Source organism: Lagenorhynchus albirostris, chromosome 7, assembly GCF_949774975.1.
Source record: "Lagenorhynchus albirostris chromosome 7, mLagAlb1.1, whole genome shotgun sequence".
NCBI classification, from domain to species: Eukaryota; Metazoa; Chordata; class Mammalia; order Artiodactyla; family Delphinidae; genus Lagenorhynchus; species Lagenorhynchus albirostris.
The window spans coordinates 36964044-36979185 of NC_083101.1; the positions used below are offsets into that span (position 1 = coordinate 36964044).

Genomic DNA, 15142 nt, shown 5'->3' on the forward strand with positions numbered 1-15142 from the left:
CGTGCGGGGCTGACCCCGAAAGTCTCCCGGGGCTTCTCGAAGCACTGGCCGTGTAGCTCTCAGAGCTGCCGCCTCCCCCGTTCGCGGAACCTAGCGGACTCACTCTGTCTGAAGCTGGGTGCTATTTGAACTTTGTTCTCCTCCCAGTTCCCGAGGCCTGGACCCTCTGCCTTCCCCCTCCTACAACCCTTGAATTTTTCTTACCGTCTTATCTCGCCTGTCACCGAGGCTCGTGCCCTAGCCTAGGCCCTCAGGACTGAACGCCAGGACTGTGGCAACTTACTAATTGGTCCCTGAGTCTAGGAAATAAGTCGGGGCAGCCAGATCCGCCTCAGACACATTTGCCACATCTCGCTAGCTGATCAACTCGTCTCACGAAATACCTGGTAGTTCTCGCCCCTTCCACAGCTCCAGGTGCTTTCCCTAGCAGCCTACCTTCCCTCACTGGTGTCTGTTTCCAGCCAGGAGAGCCCTGTCCTCGGCAAATTCCCAGGGGCGAATCCTTAGGGGAAGCCACCAGGGCCCGCGGGGGTGGGGGTGTGGCCCCGCGTTCCCCCTCTTCCTGAGATTCCGGCTGGGAGAACAGGGTTACGCTCAAGGCTCAAGATGCAAAGAGGCAGGGTCTTTGGGTCGTCAAAGGCTCAATGATAGGAAGTTCTTAAGGAATTACTTATAGGTGGGGAAGGGCCTCGAAGGCCCTTCAGGCAAGGCCCCTCCAACGTTGACCTTGCTCTGCACTGTCAGGATAACTCTAAACTTACAAGCTGGTTTTGTCTACAAAGGAGGGAAACAAAGCTGGGACACGGAGAGAGACCAAGTCTTAATGACTTCATTTGAAACCTTGAATCCAGCCATGCCCAGAGCTAGACCCGCCTACTGAACTTTTTGGTTATGTAAGCTAATACATTCCCTTTTTTGCTTAAGTCAGACTAAGTTAGATTTTCTAACTCTTCCAACCACGAGTTCTGACTAATTCTGTGGGGAAAGACCAGCTGACCAAGGCCAGCTGAAGATGCTAAACCTCATTGCTCAACTCCTCCACCAGCCACCCTCCTCTGATTTAATACTTGAATGTGCTATCATGCCATTTGACCCTAAGAGATTTCTGCATACTATGTGAGTTAACCTAGCCTCTTGCCAAGCTTTTACATTTCTATAGAATTGTATAGCTGGAAGGAGGCTGACAGATCTGACCCAAACTTATACCCACTGCAGGAACCACACTGTGAGCTTCTTCTTAAACACTCCCAGAGATTCGGAGCTCACTACCTTACCAAATGCTGCTTTCCTATCTTTTTTATTGAGACTTTTTTTTTTTTGGCGGGGGGAGTAAAATCTGCTTGCATGTTACTTTTCACCAATTCTGCCTCCTAAGCTACAGGCATACAATCAGTCTTCTTCCTCCTGTACATGACAGCCCTGGAGGAATTGGAAGCCAGCCTTGCTGGATGGCCTAAGCCTTTTTTCCCCCTTCTTCCCTGGAAGAGCTTTCTAAGGTTCCTTTTACAGTTCTTTTATAGACCATATTTGCAGCCTACTCATCCTTCCCATTGTTTCACTTGACCAGAATCTCTCTTAAAGTGTGGTGCTAAGAAGGGAATATAATACTGGCAGCAACAGTGGGGAGCCATCTCTTTATTGGGCACTAAATCTACAGGGACTTTGTTGATAAGGAATACACTCATTTAGCCTAGCTTAAGTAAAGGGGTGTTTATTGTAAGGAGACCTGGGGTAATTAAGAGACTGGATGGAATGGGAATCCCAGAACAGTGGCTATGATCTGACTGGGCCTGTGCAGACTGTTATTGGATCTCAGATCTTGGCATCACTGGGGACCTTGGGACAGGAGGATGTGGGTCTTCACACTCCTGCTCCTCCAGTCCTGTGACTCAGATTCTCCGTCTCTGCCTCTTTTATTTATTTCCCAATTTCTTCCCACTTTGCTAATTTGCATCAGCATCCCTTAATGTATATTCTCTACTTCATGCTTCTGTTTCCTCACAACAGCTTTGTATTTCCTCCTCTGTCTCATAACCTCAGTTAAATGTTTAATTATAGGAATAGTGTGAGCACATGATAAAAAAAATCAAATAAATCTGAAGGGTATACAACAGTGGTTCTCAACCAGAAGTGCCTGTACCCTCCAAGGTTTATTTGGCAATATCCGGAGACATTTTTGGCTGTCACAATTGGAGAGGGAGTGCTATTGGTCTATAGTGGGTAGAGGCCAGGGATGCCACTAAACACACAGATCAGCCAATCTCAACAAAGAATTTCTGGCCGCAAAAGTTAAAAATGCCAAAGTTGAGAAATCCTAGAAGAGGGGGAAAAAGCAAAGTAAAAGGTTGTAGTTCCCAGAGGCACCTACTATTAATGGCTTCTGTTTTTAAGTCTTTTGGTGAATATCACTATATCTGTCAATAATACCTAGACTATCCAGAGCGAGGGGATTCTGGGCATGTGGCCACCCTACAGAAGCTTCCACACCCCCCAACAGCTCCCAGCTATAGGTGATGAACTTTTTTTAAAAAAAATAATTAATTTATTTTTGGCTGCGTTGGGTCTTCATTGCTACACGCGGGCTTTCTCTAGTTGAGGCAGTGGGGACTAACTCTTCGTTGCGGTGCGTGGACTTTTCGTTGCAGTGGCTTCTCTTGTTGGGGAGCACGGGCTCTAGAGCACAGGCTCAGTAGTTGTGGCGCTCGGGCATAGTTGCCCCGCGGCATGTGGGATCTTCCCTGACCAGGGCTCGAACCCGTGTCCCCTGCATTGGCAGGCGGATTCTTAACCACTGCACCACCAGGGAAATCCCTAGGTGATGGGCTTTACGTGGGCTCTGCTGAACTCCTGGCTGAGAGAATTCCCTGCAGACAAGTTTCTGGAGAACAGTTTCAGAGCCAAGAGCAAAGACCTTCAGGAAGGCAGCAAGTCCCAGAAACAGCCTGCTTCCCAAGAACAATGAATGGCTTTACTGAGTTTCCCTGACTCTCCAAAAAACTCATGGTGGATTGACTTTCTCAGCCCTTGAGGCTGGGAGAATGCAAACAAACCAGAGGGCAGAGAGACCTGCTGGAGGAAACAGATGAACCTCTGACTGAAAAAACGAGAGCCTGGAGGAGATATGTGTGAAGCTCAAACACAAAGGATTTCCCTGAACATGAAAATGTGATATCAGAACTAAAAATGTCCATAGATAAATCAAAGGAGAGGATAGTCACTGATAAAACTCAAAAACAGATCTAGAAAATCAAATAGATGAAATATCTCAAAGCATGGAACAAAAATATGCAGATGCAAATCATGTGGTGAAAGATGGAAATTGGAACAGACCCAGGAGACTTAACTGCAAATTCTATGAGTTCCTGGAGAAAAAGGAACAGGAGAGGAGTGGTCATAGTTAAATAATAGATGAAATTTCCCTGAGCTGAAGAAAGACTCAAGTTACAGACTGGATTGGTAGGAAAAGACACACACTTATGAAGGCAGTCGAAAGGCACAAACTTCCAGTTATAAGATAAATACTAGGGATGTCATGTACAGCATGATAACTGTAACTAACACTGCTGCACGTTATATATGAAAGTTGCGAAGAGAGTAATCCTGAGTTCCTATTACAGGAAAAACATGTTTTTCTATTTCTTTAATTTTATATCCATATGAGATGATGAATGTTCACTAAACTTATTGTAATAATCATTTCATGATGTATGTTAATCAAATCTTGATGCTGTACACCTTAAACTTATGAGTGCTGTATGTCAATTATATCTCAATAAAACTAGAAGAAAAAAACTACACACTTAGCCACATACAGGTTAAAATTCCTAAGCTCTAAGGATATGAGAAATCTTACACATATCCAGGGAGAATGAAAGTTCTTTCTTCTTATCTGCTACCGTGGAAGTTAAAAGACAGCAGAACTGAATTTGAGTTAATGAGAGAAAAGGCCTGCGACCCAGAACCAGCCAAGAAAGAAAGAAAGATATTTGAAGATTTGCAATAATCACTCAGTAGCTCATCTGAGAAATACTTTTAAGAGAAGACTCTAATGAAACAACAAATGAATCAGAACAGAGACTTCAAGATAGGGGAAGATGAAGAGAAGAGGAAAGAAAGCAGTGGGGAGCAACGAACCATGATCTATGTATTTATATCTATATCTCTATGTATTTATAACGTGTAATAAAAATGCTAAATAAGGACGCTTGGAACAGATGGAACACACTGTGAGGGAAATTCTAATAATGACTAAATTATCTCAATAAAACTCTGGAATCAGGAAGTGGAGATAAGGGGAAGGTAAGTGTTCTAGCACTTAAGTGGCGAGGGGTTGGGAGGATGAAAGAGAGAGGGAGGGGTAGTGAAAATCATCTAAAGACCATATCTTATTCGGGTGTAGAGGAAGTAGAAGATAAATCGAGTAGGATGGAAATAGCTGTTCTGGGTTCACACACTAGGAGAGTCATGTGTGCCTATATAGAGAGCAGGGCAAAGGATAGTAACTATTAGTAGAATGATGAACTCCAAATAACAAGGGGGGAAATGGGACGAACGGCCATTCATTCAATCCAGCAAAGGTAAAGAAAAGAAGAACTCACAACAATGTTAAATTTAAAAACAAGAAAGATGGAAATAAATCAAATACATCACTCATTACAGTAAACACAATCCAGCAAAGGTAAAGAAAAGAAGAGTTCACAACAATGTTAAGAAATTTAAAAACAAGTAAGATGGAAATAACAAATCAAATACATCACTCATTACAGTAAACATGACTGGACTGAATTCTTCCATTAAAAGTCTGTCAGACTCGGTTATAAATCAAATTCTGGTCCATATTATTTAAAAGAAACACACTTAAAGTGATGAAGAAACTTTCAAAATAAAGATGTGGGAAAGGGATACTAGGCAGATAAACAGAAAACAGCGGTAATGCTGATATCCAACAAAGGGAATTTAAGTTTCAGGCTGAAACTGGTGTGAGGACTGCTTAGAAAGCGGTAGGAGAGAACTTTTGGGGTACTGGGAATCTTCTGTATCTTGACTGTGGTGGTGGTTACATGACCAAATACATTTAGCAAAACTCAAGGATTATAATTTAAAATTGATAAAATTTAATGTATGTAAAAAAAACAATATATATATATAAATTGCAATACAGTAAAGCTGGTTTTAAAAAGTGACAAAATTACTGTGTTTGCAAAATTTAAATGCTGAATGAAAAAATAGTGTAATACCAGAAACCATCTCAATTACCCTGTATCATATAATATATTATATCCCTGAAATACCATAAAGATAGCAAGCTTTTAAAAAGAGAGGTAAAATAAAGGGAATAGTTATTTCAAAAAATTAGAAAAATAGCAAGGAAAGAAACCAAAAGTAATCAGGAAATAACAAAAGCTGACATGAATGAATGGAAACAAATAAAAATACTAAGAAGCACAAATTTTTTAAAAGTTCTTTAAAAGTGCTAATAAAATAGAAAAACTTCTTGCAAGCCCAAGCGAGGAGAAAAAAAGAGAGAGTAAAAATAGAAAACATTAGTTATGAGAAAGAAAACATTATTACAGTTAGAAGAGAGAATTAAAGAATTATTAAAAAGTGCAACTTAAAATTACTCAGCAAACAATTTGAAAATTTAGAGGCAATGGATACATTTCAGGAAAAATATAAATTACCAAAATTGACCCAAAAGAAAGAGGAAAGGTTGAATGGTTCAACTGATCTTAGAAAAAACTAGAATAGAAAGGTAATTAGGGATCTACTTTTGGAAAAGACTGCGTTCAGTTGGTGCCACAGCTGAGCTTTATCTAACATTCAATGAGGGTAATTTCCATGCCATTTAAACTTGTCATAGAAAAAGAAGAAAAGCTCCCATATTTAATACATAGAGCCAGCATAACTTAATACTGTTCCTAATAAAAACTCTAAGTAAAAAAGAATACTGCTTAAATATATCAGACTTTTTACTAAATAGCAAGTACTGTTCTTAATAGTGAAACACTACAATCACTTTATTAAAATAAAAATGTAGACAGAAATGTAGCCTGTTATTATCCTCATTGTTTAACATATCTTGAAAGTTTTATCAAATGCAGTAAGACAAAGGAATGAATTGTTATGATTATCTGAGAAATTATAAAGCTTCTTTTTTGCTGATATGATTATATTATCAAAAAATTCCAGACTAGTAAAAAAAAAACTAGTAAAAAGGCAATACAATTTGGAAAGTTGACTGGATACAAGATAAATATAATGAAAACAAATTGCTTTTTTCCTATTCTAGCAATAAGCATCTTTTCAAATTGAAAAGGGGGAAATATTCAATTCAGTTATAAAATTATAAAATTCTTGGATAATAACAATTATAGTCACCATAATGCCATGCACTCTTCTAAGCAATCCTCACAACACCCTCTTGAGATCAATTACTATTATCATTCTTATTTTACAGAAAAGAACACTGAGGAACGAGAGATTAACTGATTTACCCCAGATCACTGGCTGGTAACATGTTAAGTGTTCAGATTTGAATCCTGGCAGCTGGCACTGAGACTACCCTTGTAACCACTATGATACAGTATGTAAATTTTTTAAAAATTGAGATATAATTGACATATAACATCATATTAGTTTCAGGTGTACAATATGACTTGATATTTGTATATATTGAGAAATGATTACCACAGTACCTCTAGTTAACATCCATCACTGCACATAGTTACATTTTTTTTTGCTTGTGATGAGAACCTTTAAGATCTACTCTGTTAATAAGAACCTCTGTATAACACAGGGACCTCTACTCAATACTATGTAATGACCTATATGGGAATAGAACCTAAAAAAAAGTGTATATATGTATATGCATAACTGATTCACTTTGCTGTACAGCAGAAACTATTGTAAATCAACTGTACTCCAATAAAAATTAATTTTAAAAAACTACTCTCTTAGTAACTTGTTTTTTAATAAATTTATTTATTTATTTTTGGCTGCATTGGGTCTTCGTTGCTTGGGCTTTCGCTAGTTGCGGTGAGAGGGGGCTACTCTTCGTTGCAGTGCACGGGCTTCTCATTGTGGTGGCTTTTCTTGTTGCGGAGCATGGGCTCTAGGCGCGTGGGTTTCAGTAGTTGTGGCATGAGGGCTCAGTAGTTGTGGCGCACGGGCTTAGTTGCTCCGTGGCATGTGGGATCTTACCCGACCAGGGCTTGAACCCCTGTCCTTTGCATTGGCAGGCAGATTATTAAGCACTGTGCCATCAGGGAAGTCTGTAACTTTTAAATATACAATATTGTTAACTATAGTCACCATGCTGTACATTACATTCCCAGGACATTTTTTTTTTATGACTGGAATTTTTATAGTATGTAAATTTAGTCAAGAATTGACTTCATATGTACTCATATGAAGAAAGTTATACAATATAATTAAAAGATACAAAGCAAACGTAGGACAAACAAGAGAGCTTCCCAGGTGGCGCAGTGGTTGAGAGTCCGCCTGCCGATGCAGGGGCCACGGGTTCGTGCCCCAGTCCGGGAAGATGCCACATGCCGCGGAGCGGCTGGGCCCGTGAGCCACGGCTGCTGAGCCTGTGCGTCCGGAGCCTGTGCTCCGCAAAGGGAGAGGCCACAACAGTGAGAGGCCCGCGTACCGCAAAAAAAAAAAAAAGACTTCATATGTACTCATATGAAGAAAGTTATACAATATAATTAAAAGATACAAAGCAAAAGTGGGACAAACAGAAAATGCAACCATCTCTTTGGCGGTGAAAGTGCTGAATCCTAACCACTAGATCACCGGGGAACTCCCTCAACCCTCCCGCTTCCCTTCCCTTGGAAGGGAAGATAAAATATCAGAAAAAAATGTCAATTCTTCCAAAATTAAAGTATACCATTAAGATAGTTCCAATTTGTATCTCAAAGAAGAGTCAAGGACAAATATTTTAAAAGAAAAAGAGAAATTTGCCTTACCAAACATCAGAACATGCTCTAAGACCACTTAAATCAATAAGTAAAAGGGAATCAATAGGTAAACAGGAATCCCAAACTAGGTGTTTGTGTATAAGGGAACATGGCAATTCAATTCATTGGAGAAAGGATGATATAATAAGAAATGGTCCTGGAACAGGAGGCCGTCCTTACTGAGAGCGGAAGCTGGGCTGGGACTGTGTACCAGCTGGGCTTTTGTTCCAGAGCAGTGGCACCTGGTCGGGGAGGGCACAGCTTCTCTTGCAGGACACTCACAGCATCACAGCTGGAGGTAGTGAGAGACTGACTGGGCTCCTAGGCTGTCTTCATGGGTCTGGCTTATCCCTGCCCTCCCACTTTCCATTCGCCTTGCCTCCCCAGCTGCCTGCCCTGCAGACTCCAAACTCCAGCATCAGAAGCAAAGATAATGACCTTTCACAGACCGTTTAACTAGTTCTTATAAGTGCATTAATTGGGTAAGGGCAATTTCCTGTAACAAATCTCTGAATTGAAAAAAAATTATGTGCGTGTATGTATATGTGTACACATACCCTAATGGTCTACTTCTCTGCGCCATTTTTTATTGAGATATAATAACATTGTGTAAGTGTAAGGTGTACAATGTGTTGATGTGATACATTTATATGCTGCATTATGCTTACCACCATGGTTAGCTAACACCGCTATCATGTCACATAATTGTCATTTCTTTTATGTGGTGAGAACAGTTTGAGCCTTGACTGGTATACTAGATGAAGGACATATAAGTATTCATTGTATTATTCTTCCAAGTTTCCTCTAGGCTTCGAATTTTCAAAATAAAATTCTGGGGGGAGAAAAAGAATACAAAGGATCTAACATCAAAAGAAGAGCAAATCCAACTGGTTAACAAACATGAAAGTATGTTCAAATTCACTAGGAGTCAGGGACATGCAATTTAAAGTAATAAGGAGGTACCACTTTACGTCCATGGTGGAAAACTGGGGCTCAAAGCCATTGGGAAACGCTGAGAGCCAGTGTAGACCATGTGCCCTCAGTTAGCCCCCCAGGGTGAGGTTGCTAGGGGGTACACCAGTTCCCACCAGTCATCGGTTGAGCTGCTCTGGTGCGAGGTACTGATTTCCAAAACTTTCTCACTGCCTGCCAAAGAAAAGCTGCAAAGATGCTGGCAGTTGGAAGCCAGGCTGAAGCACACCAGGTGGAAAGACCAGGGGGACAGGGATGGCTGAGGCTCTGCGTGCTTCTGCCTGCATCACTCAGATCCACTCATGCCCCTCCTTAGGTCATGCTGTCACTGCTTCTCCAAGGTCACAATTTCTTAAAAGTGGAGGAGGAAAGAGAGGAAGAAAACCTTACACTAGGAGGGTTAGTGGGATAAGCTACACTGCTGTAGCTGGTGCTAAGGCTGCAGCGGAGATTCTTCCTTCTCTCCATCCATTCTAGACTCCCCCTCGCTCTCAAGCAGCACTTGATGCTGGTCTAGATGGCTTGTCTGGTGGGTAACCCAGACCTTCATTTCCAAGGGGTCGGAGCTCCGACAACTGTGTCCTTTTCAGGCTGGGGTGGTCACCGTTGCCCATTTGTGGATAACGTGTCACTGGGCACGAAGCACCAAGGGGTGCCCATGACTCTCCTGCGTGCAGGCCCGCTCCCCCTGCTCGCGATAGGTAGCAGCAACCCCATCTCCCCGTGATCGTCAGGCTGGCTTACCTGCCGGGATAATCCCCCTGCCCCAAGTGTGTGAGAGGGTCGGAGCTAGGCACAACTGCTAAGCGTGGGAGGCTCCGGGCACTACATGGACTCTCTCTCTGCATCCTTTCGCTTCTGCTCCCACTGCTACCTGAGTGCTCATCTCCATGTTCTCCCACTGAAATTCCTGAGAATGAAAATTTGATAAGCTCACATCCTCTCTGATTTCCAGGCCAGGCCACCCCAGAGGCCACTGGCTGGTCTCTGAACAGGCCAGCCTTGAGTTTGCTGTCCACTTGGTTATCTCAGTCAGCTGAGGTCAGAGGGGTTGGAGGTCACATAACACAATTTTGGGGGTCTAGGGCTGCCTCATCAGCAGGGGTTTGGCCCCCCTTAGAAGGGGCTGTAGGTGTGGCCGGCACAATGTTTGGCATATTTGGTAAAGAAGCTGTAGTCCTATGGGACAGCCTTTTGTCACCAACCCTCCTAGTCATACGGTTAATTCATAATGAACTTATAGCCCACTGAGTGTAGTTTCCTAATTTGTAAAATAAGTGGGTCAAACTAAGATCCTTCTAGCTCCAAAACGACTGATAACTGTCTCTCCCCTCAGACATTTATACATAAACTATTTTTAAGCCAGGACTGCCTCCAACCTATGCTTATGTAATTTATTTTTTGAGCCCCAAGTTTCATTTTTCAACAGATTCTAGCTGTTTTATTTATCTTTATTATATTTCAGTCTGTGGTTGGAGCCATCATTTTGCTCTGCTGCAATGTTTGAATCATGAGTTTGCCTTTTGGTGTATTTGCTTTTCTTTTTCTTTTTTTTTTTTTTGCGGTACGCGGGCCTCTCACTGCTGTGGCTTCTCCCGTTGCAGAGCACAGGCTCCGGACGCGCAGGCTCAGCGGCCATGGCTCACGGGCCCAGCCGCTCTGCGGCATGTGGGATCCTCCCGGACGGGGGCACGAACCCGTGTCCCCTGCATCGGCAGGCGGACTCTCAACCACTCCGCCACCAGGGAAGCCCTATTCGCTTTTCTTTAGAGCTCTGTGCCATCAGCATATATGAATGTGCTTTCTGTGTCACCATTCAAGACAGGGCCAAGCAGAGGCCTAGGGCACTCACTGGAGACCTATTGGCACTCTGCCTTCAGTGATCAAAGAGCTGCACGAATCCCCTTAATAGTGCTGTCAGATGGCCCACAGTCCTCCCTCCTGACTCTGAAGCTATTTCAACAGACTTTTAGCGATGCTTTTGCTAAAATTAACACCTACTATGTCTCCAGCCATGAACCCCTTGAGTGATGTCAGATACCATCTAGAAAATCCCATATTTTACAGATAGGAACTTGTGACTTGCCCAAAGTCACACACTGTGGCAGGGCTGGCTTCTTTATCTATGCCATGTTCTTTCCATTACATCATGCTTCCTCCACAGTTCAGGAAACTTATCTCTTGCTGCCATCACAAACTACCACGAAATACAAGTTTCTTATCTTACAGTTCTGTTGGTAAGAGGTCTGACACATACTTCACTGGATTAAAGTCAAGGTGTCAGCAGGGCTGGTTCCTTTCTGGGGTCTCTAGGTGAGGATGTGTTCCTTCGCCTCTTCCAGCTTCTAGAGGCTGCCTGAGTTCATCAGCTCGTGGTTCCCTCCCTCTAGCTCCAGAGCCAGCATCTGCAGGTGGAGTTCTTCTCATGTCATATCTCTCTGCCCCTCCTTCCATGGTTGAATCTCTTTCTTCCCATGGCCCTGAAAGCTTCATCCTTCCAAAGACTTGTGATTAGATTGGCCTCCCGGGATAAAACAGGATGATTTCCCCATCTAAAGGTCCTTAACTTAATCACATTAACAATTTTTTCAGGTAAAGTAACCTATCCTGTCCACGGGTTCTGAGGATTAGATTGTGAACATTTGGGGGAGGCCATTTTTCTGCCTGTCACATGCTATCTGTAGATTAGGACCTCCTGGAGTCAGTCAGTGGGTTAAGGTAATGAAGATGGACAGAACCTGACTTTCAGAGTCTCAGGAGACTTCCTTGACTTCCTGATGTTGGCTGGACTTCACGAAAGTTTATACAGATGAGCCCCTTTTTTAAAAAAAAAAAATTTACTTCACTGCACCAGGTATTAGTTGCAGCATGAGGGATCTAGTTCCCTGACCAGGGATCGAACCTGGGTCTCCTGCATCAGGAGTGCGGAGTCTTAGCCACTGGACCACCAGGGAAGTCCCTAGATGAATCCCTTTCCACACAGCACATTCTTTCCCGAGGCCCTCATAGCTGGGCTCCCTCCTCTTGTTTACTGTAGAACCACTCCCTGAAATAAGCATGGAGGGGTCAGGAGAGGGCAAGAAATGGGCTTTGGTGTTTGTCCTCTAGGATCTCAGATGAAATTATGATCCTGGAAAAGCTGAAATGTACAGCACTGGCCCCTCAGCTCTGAGAAGCCCCCAGGCATTCCTGACATTTGGGTAGGTGAGGTGCAGCTCAGAGTTACAGCTGTCCTTTCTGATGTCCAGCCTCGAAAGGAAATGTACATGTCAATATCGCAAAGACCCCATGTGGCACACATGGGGAAGGAGATGTACTCTGCTCTCATATCTTCTTCACAAAAGAAGGCCACACGATGGTCTAGGACTGAGGGAATGTCGAGTGTCATAAGGAGATGTGTATCCATCACCAAAAGAGCTAAAGAGGACAGAAACACAGACCGGCTGGCCTAAGACATCCAAGGCATTGTGGGCGTGCAGTTTAGCTCATCCAGTCCCATTTGGGCGCCCTCCCTCCTAAAGCCTCCCCAAGGGTCGAGTTAGGCAGCATGCCCATTGATTCCTTTTTTGAGCACATGCTCATTTGAAGATTGTTTTTGGCATTTTACCTGGCATCCAGGCCCTGTTGCACATGGGTTCTGAAAACTGGGACATTATCTCCAGTTTACAGAATTCCTGCAAGTGTTCCTGCAACTGATTTACACACACGCTGTCCCTACGCCCCATGCCCTGTGCGCCACAGGTACCAGTACCCTGACCACGCCCCCTCACTCCTGCCACCAGCTGCTCTATGCACTCCCACTCACTCTCACAGGCCCCTGAGGCCCCCAGGGAGTCACCAGCACACGCCACTCTCACTGTCTGGGAGAGGGGGCTGGGGTGTTGGAAACTTTAATCAAGCAGGGACGGTTAACAGCTGCAGGGACACCCTAGGAAAGAGTGAGCCTTCAAAGGGATGTACTTATGGACTCTGTCCCCATGACCTTTTAAGACTTATGAAAATGACCTGTCATTTCCCGCCATGGAAAAAAACCACAGCCATCACATGCACCCTTCAGGCCCCAGAATCCTCCATGCTTAACCCTCCAGGCAGGCTTGGGCAGAGATGCTCGCTTCTCACAGATGCCCCAACAGACTGCAGAGACCTGGGGATGCGGGTGCATGCTTGCACACTCACACCCATGTGGATGTCTGCCTCTCCCCCCGACACGTTTCTCAGGTGACAAATGTGTTCTTCTGTGTCAGTGGGCACTTTTTCTGGGCAGGCTGGGTGACACTGTTGGGCAGAGCTCTCATCAGACCCATAGGCCTGTCACCCCTCCACACACCACTAACCGTACACTACGAGCTGCTAGCATGGGGGGAGGACCTCTTTCTCCTTCCTTTTTCCCCCCTGCAGCTGCGGGTTGGGGGAAGGGTTCTGAGGGGGAGGATGTCACCGACTCAGGGTGGGTTTTTCCCACCTCCATACCTTGTCTTGCCCCAGCCTCTTCTCACCCGCAGTGAGCCCTTGGGGGATCACATTCTGATAAAAAGAACTTTAGGGAGCCCTCTGCACCTCTGCTCAGCACGCACACCCTCCCCCCGTTTCCTCTCCTCCATCAGCCAGGCCTCTCAGTCCCTGGTCTTCCTCCACAAATGCCCCCTTTTTCACTGGGGCTGGGAGTAAAGGGACAGTTAGTTTCTGCTGTATAACAAAGTGAATCAGCTATACCTATACATATGTCCCCATATCTCCTCCCTCTTGCGCCTCCCTCCCACCCTCCCTATCCCACCCCTCTAGGTGGTCACAAAGCACTGAGCTGATCTCTCTGTGCTATGCGGCTGCTTCCCACTAGCTATCCATTTTACATTTGGTAGTGTATATATGTCCATGCCACTCTCTCACTTCGTCCCAGCTTACCATTCCTCTTCCCCGTGTCCTCAAGTCCATTCTCTACGTCTGCGTCTTTATTCCTGTCCTGCCCCTAGGTTCTTCAGAACCATTTTTTTTTTAGATTCCATATATATGTGTTAGCATACGGTATTGGTTTTTCTCTTTCTGACTTACTTCACTCTGTATGACAGACTCTAGGTCCACCTGAGGGACTTGTTAACGAAAGAATTTTACTAGGAAAGTACAAGAGAAGCCAAAACCGAACCAAGAAGAAAGCAAAACCTTGGCTGGTCCAGAGTCTGCCCGCTCAGAACCCAGCCCTGCTCTTTGCCTCCCCTCTGAGAAGCTGCAGTCCATCTTCATCCCCATGCAAGTCCTTTGCTCATCTGCTCCCTGACCCCCAACAAGGTGCATGAATAGTCAGTGCTGAAGGTTTTTCCAGAGGCACACAAACTGTGGTGTCCCTCACCCTCACCCTCAGCCCGGGCTTTCCCAGAGCTTCTGCCTCTTGGACTCAGCTTGCTGGGTTTGGCTCAGATACTGGAACACAGGGGTCACGTCAGTCTGCCAGAAGGCAGGATGGGACAAGGAAGAGGCTGACTGGCCACAGGTGTGATCATTAGGGCAACAAAGGTGGAGGAGGCCAGGGAAAGGCTGTGAAGTGAGAGTCTGGGGGTGTTTACACAGGACAGTCAGTTTGGTCCCAGATGCTCTGCATCCTCCAAAGCGTTGCCTCATTCCCAGGAAAGGCTTTGGACTGAGAACTTCTCTGTGTGTGGGATTCTCAGCAGCTCTGTAGCACTACAGTAGAAGGGGAGCCGGGCCCACCCTGAAAGCCCCCAAACTGATGGAGAGAAAAGTCCCACCAAGTCAGGGACCCCCCTTCTGGGAACTCATATCTACTGGGAACCTCAGGATGAGGAGGAGGTAGGGCTCCACACTAGGACCCCTCAATCTGACGGGGAGGATGAAGCCCCACCCTGGAGCAACGATTAGGGAGATCCTCTTTGGTCAGTTGAGCACAAAAGAGCTCTGACTGCACACAGAAAGCCCGTGGACTGGGCAGCCAGGAAAGAAGCGTGGAGCGAATCAGGGTAGTTGATGAGGGTGGGCGTTCGGAGCCCAGCACTGTCAAGGTGGGTCTGGGATGCATGAAGGAGGAGCACAGGCAAGACACAGGGACAGGCCTGAGTATTGGTTCTGTGACACCCTCCAGCCCTGAACCCCATGCTCTGGACCTCAGGTTCCCCTCCCCTGCCCCTCTGGCTGGGGCTCAGGGATGCCGTCTGCTTCACTGAACCCATCTGTCTGAGACTGGGTCACATCTTCCT

At 44.9% G+C, this 15142-nt stretch overlaps 1 non-coding gene across 1 annotated transcript; it reads right to left on the minus strand.

Annotated features, from left to right (window-relative positions):
- Positions 1–11817: 11817 nt before the first annotated feature.
- TRNAR-CCU (transfer RNA arginine (anticodon CCU)) lies at positions 11818–11890 on the minus strand. The gene has a single exon. It is a non-coding gene; the product is annotated as a tRNA-Arg (tRNA).
- Positions 11891–15142: the final 3252 nt, after the last annotated feature.